The sequence below is a fragment of the Sorex araneus genome, chromosome 3, assembly GCF_027595985.1.
Source record: "Sorex araneus isolate mSorAra2 chromosome 3, mSorAra2.pri, whole genome shotgun sequence".
Taxonomy (NCBI): Eukaryota; Metazoa; Chordata; class Mammalia; order Eulipotyphla; family Soricidae; genus Sorex; species Sorex araneus.
The window spans coordinates 25,004,546-25,014,129 of NC_073304.1; the positions used below are offsets into that span (position 1 = coordinate 25,004,546).

Sequence of the window (9,584 nt, forward strand, 5' to 3'; positions counted from 1 at the left end):
AGATTCCCAGCAGCTTCGGGAGCAGTTTAACTCTAGCCCCACCCTTGGCCCTTTTCCAGGTCAAGATCCTACAGCAGAGAGAAAGGGGGGCGTCACTCTTGACGGGGCTTCTGGAAGCCAATCAGAAGTGGGCACAACACGGGGGTTAAGGTGCGAGTCCTGCGTGTGGCTGACCCTAGTTTGATCACTGGCACCCCACCACTACCCTCTCCCCTCAAGTGGCCCCCACCCTAAGGCCACCCCACCCCCACCCCGCCATGGTAAACTCATTTCTGCAAATGAGTTCTCAGTGCAGAATGTTGTCTTTCTGTTTTTGCTTTTGCTTGGGGGTCACACGTGGTGGTGCTCCTGTGTGGATTACCCTGGCTCTGGCTCAGGGATCACTCCTTCTCGGATCAGGGGACCATATGGGGGTACTGGGGATTGAACCCGGGTAGGTCACGTACAAGGTAAATGCCCTGCCGGCTGTACTATCGCTCTGGAGATAGAGTGTCACCTTTTGAGGCAATGTTTCTGAGCTGTTGGCAAGGAGGTTCCACAGATGTCATTACAATCTACCCACTTTTCTGCCCTCTGTCTCCATTGCCAATATTTAGACAAATGCATCCCCCCAAATTAAAAGGGGAAAGAAAGCAAGGGCAGAGTCAGAGCAAGCCAAAGTCAACATGTGCGTGTGGCCAGACAGAGACAACTAACTGCACATGGTCCCCCCCCACCCCCATTTCTCTTTCCGTGACTGCCAGGGGGGTGTCTGCAACCCCCACCCCCTCACCTCCAGCCATGGAGGAACCTTTTGCCTGTTTCATAACTTTACAGAAATGCTTTAATCTTCTCTATCATTTTTCCCCCCAGAACATCTTTCCCTTATCAATGCAACTGGCTGTCCAAATCCATCAAGCCCCACGCACTAGGCGGGCAGCTTGCCTCCATTTCGAAGCATCTAACACTAAAAGCAGAGATCTTGGGGAAGATTCTACAGGAGGAAAAAAATACCATTATCTGTCTTCTGTGGCCCAAGAGTAGAACTCAAACTTGTGGGGTTTAGTATCTTCTCATCTCCCCCAGGTTCTGGGGTGAATGCCGGCGCTGGGTTTCCACTGGTTTCCAAAGGAGACATAGCAGACGGGCATGTGGAGCAGGATTAACTCTCATTACATGCGGCTGTTCTCAACTGAGTACCCCAGAGTAAATAGTAATTACATGTTCCGTTCAGATTACACTCAGCTGGAAAGACGAGATACCGGGATGGCTGACCACAGTCCACAACTTGCACACGTGTTTGCCCAGCCCGGGACGGCAGTACGGACTCACCATTGCCCCATGAGGGTCTGGTGCTGGTTCTTCAAGTCCTTGGAAATACACAAATTGGGTATTCATGGAGCATCAGAAACTTCTCATTCTTTTTACCTTGCTAAGTACTCCCTAAAGATGTGCCATCCAAGAAATGGAAAACAAATCCATCCTGCCTCTTTACTCTGCCAGGGAAAACATTGTGCTTCCACGTTTCTGAGGAGGACTAGGATGCCCCTCCCCCACCAGCTGTCAGCCTTCTCTCCTGGGCCTCAGACACCCAAGATGGGCTGTGGACAGTGGATCCCAGGAGGGGTGGAAGTCTTGACCAGGTCACCCCAAATCCAGGTGGCACTGGTTGTGAGAAAGCACAGGGAGTTATGCCCTTAAACTCCTCTAGAGAAGTGACTTCTAATATATTTGCAAGTCATCGGGAGACCGGATGGGAAGAATGTTGGACTTTGAAAGCTTTTTCTCTCTGGACTCTTTTGGCCTGGGACCCTAGAAAATCATTACAACAGCCAAACATGATGGCCATCACTACCATCATCATCAACACCATCCTCATCACCATTATCACCATCCTCACCATTATCCTCATTGACCATTATCCTCATTACTGTCATCACCGTCATCATCATCACCATCATTATTATCATCACCACCATCACCATCATCAGCATCACCATGGTCACCATCATTACCATCACCATCATCACCATTATTATTATCATCACCACCATCACCGTCATCACCATCACCACCATTACCATCGTCACCACCACCATCATCACCATTACCATCACCAACACTACCATCACTATCACCACCATAACCATCATTATTATCACCGCCATCACCATCATTATCATCACCACCATCAGCATCACTACCATCATCATTATCACCATCACTGTCATACCATCACCACCATAACCATCATCACCACCACCATCATCACCATCACCATCACCATCATCATCATTATTATCATCACCACCATCACTGTCATCACCATCGCCATCATCACCACCATCACCATCATCACCATCACCATCATCATCATCATCATTATTATCACCACCATCACCGTTATCACCATCACCATCACCACCATCACCATCATCAACAAAATGGTTTACTTCCAAGTCACCCCAGATTCACAGGAGTTGTAGAAAGTGTTCAGGAAGCCCTTTGCCCCTTCATCCTGGCTGGGCCTGCTGAGTCTGCCAGCAGACTCATAGACATGCAAAGTCCTACTATAACCACAGCTATTTGGGTGTGGGGGGCAGTGGTGGTCTCTTCCCATGGCTAAATTGGAAGCAAACACTCCTCCATATTTCTTATCCTAATACTGACCACCCCCCCCCCCGTTGTGCACACACACATACAGACTCATCAGCAATAATTTCACTCCTGAATATTGCTGCGAAGATCACTCAGCCACACTAATCAATGGGCTCGGCCAGCCTCTGGTTCCCAAGAGATGCCTCGACTTCTCACCGCCATCGTTTAACCCTCAATAGTCTGAGTCACTCTGTTTCCGAAGGCACAGGAAGCAGAGAGAACCCAGGGCAAGACGAGACATTCCTCGTGTCTCTCCACCTGCCCTAGGCCATGACCACAGCGAGCATGGCCACAGACACCCTTGGCACCTCTGAAGGAGGACTCTCTCTCCTGGGTACCACCCAGTACCTGAGGGGAGAGACCAGGACCCCTCACCCCACATGTGGCAACCTCCAGAGGAAGCAGAAAGGGGAGAGGAGCGAGCAGGACAGAAAGGGGAACTGAACCACGGATGAAGGTCCTTCACAGAGCAGAGTCAAGTTCCCACTGTCCCCCTTTGCAGACTGGGAAAGCAGGAGGGACAGAGGAAGGAGGGCTGGGAGCCCCAGTCGCCAGAGAGCTGATGCGGTTCTGGTAGATGGTTCTGCTCAGGGCCGGCTCTCACTTACCCGGGGGGTGGAGCAAGGATGCTCAGGCCCTTCTCTGCTGAGCAGGTGTTTGCTGAACAAGCCACATGCTGGGAGGTGTGGAGGGGTACGGGGTGTCATATCACCTCTCACCCCAGTCCACGCGTGGGAGCCCCGACCTTCCTCAGGATGATTTTTGGAGGTGCCTTTGGAGGCCCCGAGGGTGAACCCTGAGTGAGCTGGGGTGAGCTCCCTTTTGATCAGAGAGGAAGCGGCCAGGGGTCTCACTGTCCCCTCGACCAAGGCTTTAGCAACGAGGCCAGGCTGGCCCCTGGGCTGGGACTTTCAGTCTCTAGAATGAGGAGAAAATTGATTTCTGTTTTTTAAGCCGCCCCGTCCTGGGCTTCTGCCTTAGCAGTCCAAGCTGAGTGCAGGAGAGGCCACTGGGGGGTAACACGGGTGCTTAGGGCGTGATCGTGGGAGGTGTGCAAACGTGCTCCCACTTACGGAGCAGACACCCTGTGTTTCAGCATCCCAGAGACCCCCAGAAGCAGAGTCGAGGCTTGCACCCGCTTAATCAATGAGAAAATTGAGATCTGCAGGGGGTTAAGCAGCGCAAGTCTCTCTCGGAGCAGGGCGGTGGAGGGATGTGACACTGGCTGGCTGGCTCAGTGAATGCTTCTAGGGTCCCCCCAACAGAGGCCACACCCCAGGGGTACCGGCGGACAAACTGCCTATTCTGGAGATGTGCAGCCATGGTGCATGGGCTCCTATGGGGTGGCGTCGGGGGTCACTTCTGGTGGTGCACAGGGGACCATGTGGTGCCAGGGATGGAACCTGGGGTTCCTGCATGTGCTCCGGTCCGTTGAGTCAACTCCTGGCCCAGGTGTGCACTTTTTATGGAGAGGGAGCACACCCAGTGATGCTCAGGGAATCCTTCTGGCTCTGTACTCAGGAATTACTCCTGGTGGTGCTTAGGGAACCCTGTGGGATGCCGGGGATGGAACCCCGGACACGTGCAAGGTAAACCCCCTCCTTGCTGTACTACTCTCCTGCCCCCAGAGTGCTCAGAGGGGGCTGGGCCGGGAGGGGGAGTCACACAAACAAGCTAGGTGAGTCTCAGTGCAAGGGGAGTGCCACGGAGGTCAGGTCGCAGCTGGGGAGTCCCTGGCCCAAGGAGGGAGACCCAGGGGAACCATCACCCCACACAGGACGGCTGACTGAAGACTCCCCAGAAGGGAGCTGCCAACCATGTAAAGGTTTCCTGGGAAGGTGGTTCAGACACACCCTAAAAGCCTCCTGACTCTGCAAAGGGCAGGAGTGAGACTGGCAGGCCTCAAGCACGGCTGCTGTGAGGAAGGGCAGAGCCAGGGCGCAGGGTCCGAGCCCCGTGGAAAGGCAGCTGTGGGGTGCCTCTGGGACCCCGAAAGGCCAGAGAAGTGCCACGCAGGCTCAGCATACGGGAGACCCCGCTTCTACCTCTGGTACCACCTGCTCCTACAGAAGGCAGGCAGAGAGGACCCCCGCTGAGCACAGAGCTGGGAGCAGCCCCAGAGAACCGCTGGGTGTGGCCCCGAAACATGGTAAAACCCCCAAACCCAAAACCAGCCCTGCCCTCTTGGTTGGTGGCAGAACAAATAAATCACCCAGAGAACTTTTGAACCCTCTAGTCTTGGAGATCCCCGCCTGCTTTCAAATAGAGAGGAACCCGGGGGTGAGGTGGGGGCCGGGCAGGGCCTGTTCTGCCTTTTCCTGTCCTGGACTGTAGCTGGACAGAAGGAGTCGGGGAGAGGAAGCCTCAGGACCTCTAGAGAACCTTGACTTTGCTTGACCTTGGAGAGGGTGCCTCTTGTCCTCCCTGGCTGGGCACCTGCTGGCTCGGACACAGGACCCTGGGAGGTCTCACTGAGCAGAGCACCCCAGAGCAGGGCGACTCGGAACCCAGGGGCTCATCACCCACCCACCTCAGGGGCACGGGGAGATGAGCATGGAGTATGTTTTGTTTTCCTGTATTTGGTTTTCGGACCAAAGCAGGCAGTGCTCAGGGTATAGGACGAGCCCAGGTCCCCAGGTCGGCTGCATCCAGGCCAGCACCCTCCCCGCTGTGTTACTGCTCTATCTCAGGATTCGCTCTGGCAGGGGGGGGGGCAGGGATGGTCACAGAGGTCTTGATGGGCTGGGGGAGGGGAGGAGAGTTAGGGGACTGTGGTGGGTCCCTCCAACTCTCCCGCTGCTGTAAATCCCCTGCCCTGTTTCCACACCTCACCTCTGACTCCAGGAGGAGAACTGATTTGGGTAGCTGAAGGCGAAGGGCACCCCCAGGCCCCATCTGTAGGGTGGAACTCAGCTCTGAATACATCAGCGGGTGATGGCTGTGGAGCAACGGCCAGTTTCTGAAATAACCCCTCTCACCCCCACCCTCTGCCCCCCCCAGCTACCCCACCTTTCTGAAGCTGTACAGCCTAAAAATGCTGATGGCTTAACTGCTAATTCTCTCTCTCTCTCTCTCTCTCTCTCTCTCTCTCTCTCTCTCTCTCTCTCTCTCAGCCCTAAGGGGTTTTAACTCTTTCCTCCAGCAGAAACCCTGCTTTTGGAGTTGAATGTTTAAACTCTCACTGGGAGACTCATAAATATTCGAAGTCACTCTCTCCCTCTCTGTTTGATTAGGAAATGAGCCTTTAACTCAATGTAATCCCCAAGCCATTAACAAAAAAGCCCTCAACAGCTCCACTATTAGAATTTCACTCTTAACCCGCTGAGGATTGAATTAGATTAACATAACTACCCACAATCTGAGTTTATTTTCTGTGCCAGATAGAAATGTGTTTTCAGGGAAGGCGACAAGGGGAGGGGAGGGAGGAGGGAGGGAGAGAAGGAAAGATAATGAAATGTAAAAATAGAGATAAGAAGGAGATGGACAGATAACCCTGTAAGTGGAGTGATGCAGAGAGAGAGAGAGAGAGAGAAAAGAGAAGGGAGAGAAATAAGAGAGGGGAGAGAGAGAAGAGGGGGAGAGAGAGAGAGAGAGAGAGAGAGAGAGAGCAGTGAATGCACTTTGCTTCTAAGCTGCCGTTATTATTTACAAGATATGTGGAAGGAGCTCAGTTATGTAAAAGTGTTTGAATTAGCAGAGCACTTTTCAGCTGTTTGTGAGATTTCTTCTTCCTTGAAACTGATGGTGCTATACCGAGATCATTCAAAGCACCCATTCCTGGCCGTCTCCCCTGTCCAATGTAATGGGAAATCAGGCTTGGTTGCTGTGTGCTGGCCAGAGGGCCAGGATACACATCAGACCCGTGTACAAACCCCCATGCAGGCAACTATGCCCTTACATCGGGCAAAATCCACAACCAGGAGCGGTAGGTGTGGGGTCAGAGAACCCAGGACTGGCTGCGACCAAGGGATCCATTGGGGGAATAGGGGAATGATTTTGACAGAAGCTCGATCCACACAAAATTCATCATTATTGAAGCAGCGAGTCAGTAACCAGAGAAGACCTGGTGCAAAGTCGGCCCCCAGCTGCAAGCGTCTAAGGCTGGGAAATCACATCCAGGACCTGAGGATGAAAGCCAGGCCCTCCCTGCCACCAAGGGCCGGCCCCACAGGAAAGCATCCACCGCCACAGGAAGGGCTGTTCTGGCCTGAGGGACCCTCACACGCGTTCTCTCTCCCTTAATGCTAACGAGAATGCAGGGTGGCTCAGAAAGGCCAGCTGTCTCCCCCTGCACTTCATCAGGCCAGCAGGGATGAGCTCTCGTGTGAAAAGGTGAACACAGGTCACGTTTTTCTCTAAGAAGCCGGTGAGATCTGAAAGTCCCAGGCTCCAAGTTCCGTTTTGCAAACAGCTGACTGCTGAGAGTTTCGAATGCAACGTCTCAATCACCGAATCCACTTGAGCGTTAATTAACAATAACCCACCCTCGGCCGACTCCTGTGCTATTGTGGGAAGCCCCGAGTTGGATATTGATCCAAATAGAGTTCTTGGAACCCAGAAAGGAGTAACGCTGCATATCTGATGTGCTCAATCCCTGAGCATCAGTTTTTTTCTCTACTTTCCCCACTTTTTCCCTTTAAAAAAAATTTTTTTTTGCTTTTTTGTGAGCGTGGGGGTCACACCCGGCAATGCTCAGGGGTTACTCCTGGCTTTGCATTCAGGAATCACTCCTGGCGGTGCTCGGGGGACCCTGTGGGATGCTGGGAATAGAACCTGGGTCGGCCGCGTGCAAGGCAAACGCCCACTGTGCTATCGCTGCAGCCCCTCTACTTTCCCCACTTTACTGTCTAGATGAGGCTTTAACACTCCCTTTTTATACCAGGCTGCTGATTTATTCTGAATTTCTTCACCCATGAATGCAATCTTACTTTCAGCAACGGGCAAAGTTTATCTTCTACATTCTTATGCCTTCCTGATCTCCATTCTCTACTCCAAAATAACACATGGATGTCTAAGAGTCATTCGTAATTCTAAATGAAACACAAGGGACAAGAAAGAACCACGAGAGGCCCCATCCAGGTTTCAGAAAGGTCAAAATGAAAAGGCAACTAAACGGCCTCTACACATACTTGTGTATCCAGACTAATGAACTTACTTCAAGTTAGAAATACTGACAAAACACCTTTGTTTTTAATAATAATAAAAAATATAATCCAGACCCATCTGCTTTGCTATTAACTTATTGGAAGGATTACATCTCGGATAGGGTCCTGTCTTCCCAAACAAACCAAGAAGTAGATCTGCAGTATACATGGACCATGGCCATCATAAAATAAAACTCAGGACTATTAGACTTTTAAGAAAGAAATAGAGTAACACCGGAATATAATATAAGCTAAATATCACCACCATGTTTCCTTCCTAAATTTAGGAAGATTTATATATAATGCAAAGCAAAGGGCAATTAACTTTTAGCTGATGCCGTGCATTGGACTGGATATGTGCACAGCAGGTAGGGCGTTTGCCTTGCTCACGGCCGACCTGGGTTCGATTCCTTCATCCCTCTTGGAGAGCCCAATAAGCTACCAAGAGTATCCCGCCTGCATGGCAGAGCCTGGCAAGCTACCCGTAGTGTATTCGATATGCCAAAAACAGTAACAAGTCTCACGATGGAGACGTTACTGGTGCCTGCTCTAGCAAATCGATGAGCAACGGGACAACAGAGCTACAGTGCGTGCATTATCCAGGAAGAGAGTCCCCGAGTACCACCAGGGGGCTCAGGGTGGGTGGCCCGGGAGTCCACTGATGTACCCAGCCTGTGTCTGGGTGGCTGGAAATCAGCCTGGCTTCAGGGAGAAGCTTGATGGGAAGTTTCCCGCTGGGAGAAGGCAGGCCACGGGCCTCCCACTCTGCACATTCACACTGCACGCCTAGTCTGGTCCTTTGCACAAGGGCCAGAACACCCCAAGGAGAGAGCCGGCAGGCCAACCCAATCTCTCCTCCTGCTCTCCAGAAACGCAAAGCGGTCTGAACCCGCAGGGTTCCCGCTGAGCCCAGCAGCACCCAGATCCGCCAGGGGAGCTCCCATCACCTGGCCTGAGCGAACCGGGGAACTTTCTCCCGCGCTGCATGCAACCCTCTCTCTGCTCTACCCAAGGCTGAGGCGGCAGCTAATCAAAGTTTTCCTGCTGGGAGACAGATCCGATGAGTTTTTCTTAGCAAAAACAACAAAAAGAGCAAGGAGCCTCTTGACTCTGTGCGTCTGAGTCCCACACTCAGCCGTCCTGGGTCCCGGTCCCTCTGACCTTCCCAGGACACTCTGCAGAACACAGCACGCCCACCCGGTGCTTGGCAGCTCGGAGACCCAGGAGGAGCACGCAAGGGGTGGCGGGGTGAGGGAGAAGGAGGGAGGGGAGAGAAGAGGGCAGAGGAGAGAGAAAGTGAAAGGAAAGAGGAGAGAGGGGAGGGCAGAGGAGCAAGAGAAGGAAGAGGAGGGGGAGAGAGTGGGGGCCGGTGGATGGAGGAGCCCGAGGTGCGGGCAGGAGGGAGGCGGGTCTGTCACTCACAGGTTGGGTGTCCGGGCTGCCCCTCAGGTGTTCCCGTGTGCCGGCTCTTGCGGCTGCTCTGGCACCGCTGACGGTCCCCGTCTGTGTCTCTTTGTGACTAAGGACACAGTACTCCCGACCTATAAATAGATCCCGACTCCGTGATTGATATAACAGGCAGCTGACAGAAAAAAAAAAAATCTCACAGCCATAACCAGGTCTTCAACCAAACAGAAAACAAAAACAAAAACAAAAACAAAACCCACAACGCTCTGGGTTTTGCCTCCCTGGAGCCCGGCACCGAGGCGCAGGGTCTTGTGAGAGGAACCAGAAGGACACACAGCGAGGAGTGAGTGGCAGTGACTGCGGGTGGGGGTGGGGGTCCTCGGGGTTCCAGGAGAG

At 52.8% G+C, this 9,584-nt stretch overlaps 1 protein-coding gene across 2 annotated transcripts in view; it reads right to left on the reverse strand.

The window, feature by feature from the left end:
* Window positions 1-9,320, reverse strand: part of ESRRB (estrogen related receptor beta) — a 171,724-nt gene extending 162,404 nt beyond the window's left edge. Inside the window, exon 1 of one of the 2 annotated variants that reach the window (XM_055131475.1) lies at window positions 9,204-9,320. The gene's annotated coding sequence lies outside the window, so the exon portion shown is untranslated. The remainder of the gene's footprint in view (window positions 1-9,203) is intronic. The other variant, XM_055131478.1, reaches the window with a different exon arrangement.
* Window positions 9,321-9,584: the final 264 nt, after the last annotated feature.